Below are 1,116 nucleotides of genomic sequence, written 5' to 3'. Positions count from 1 at the left end.
GGGCAACACAGTGAGACTCTGTCTCAAAAAAAAAAAAAAAGTATCCCTGTTTCTCTTCATCATCATCAAATGGGACAGTAAGTTTTTAAACCTTCTTCAATCTGGTGAACAATCAATTATATCTTGTCTTAATTTGCACCTTGTTCATTATTAATAAGGTTGAACATCTTTCATCTATTATCCGTTTATATTTTTTATGTGATTTGCAATTTTTATACAGGATATTAGCTATTTATTTTTGTACTACAGATATTTTTACATTGCCTTTTGATTTTGCTATTGAGCTGACATACAAAATTTTAAATTTGTATGCAATTTACTGATTATTTTCACTTATAGTGTTTTCTGTCATGCTTAAATGGCCTTCATCACTCATTCATTTATATTTCTAAAAATATTCATAAAACATTGAAAGTTCAAAGGCTTTCAATGCTTCATCTAACACATTAAATTCTTTTATCTCTTTATTATTTATGTGTAAGGACTGAGGTCAGGATGTAGCTTTAAAAAGCAAAACAATGCCTAGCTGATTGTTCCTAGGCTATCTTTTTGTCTGCCTCCCCTCAACTGATTTAACATGCCCCTGTCATAACAAACCCAATTTCCACACACGCCAGGATCTATTTTGCAACTCACTGCTTTACTGATCTCTCTGCTCCAGCACCAACACCACGCTGCTAATGATTGTAATCTTGTTTAATGCCTCCTAGGATAATAACCTCCTCAGACTCCCCCACCCCCATGCATGTTTTCAGAAGTTTAATTGTTCCCTACATGTTAATTCTTTCAAATTAACTTTATTATTTATATACATGTATATATTTTAAGAAAGCTCATTTTATTTTTAAAACTTTGCTGTAATTTTGTCTTTTGACATTTCTATCCTTTATCTCTTCCTTCCTATTGATTGATTGAGATGAGGTCTTGCTATGTTGCCCAGACTGGTCCTCAACTCCTAGCCTCCAGTGATCCTCCCACCACAGCCTCCCGAGTAGCTGGGATTATAGACATGAGCCAGTGTGCCTAGCCAAATTAACTTTAGAATCAGTTTTTTTCCAAATTGATTCAAAAATCCTACCAGGATTTTGATTATAGATTACTTTGGTAAGGATTACA

The sequence above is a fragment of the Propithecus coquereli genome, unplaced genomic scaffold (assembly GCF_000956105.1).
Source record: "Propithecus coquereli isolate 6110/MARCELLA unplaced genomic scaffold, Pcoq_1.0 Scaffold186, whole genome shotgun sequence".
Lineage (NCBI taxonomy): Eukaryota > Metazoa > Chordata > Mammalia > Primates > Indriidae > Propithecus > Propithecus coquereli.
The sequence above is the reverse complement of the archived record's forward strand: the minus strand, read 5'-3'. Positions refer to the sequence as shown.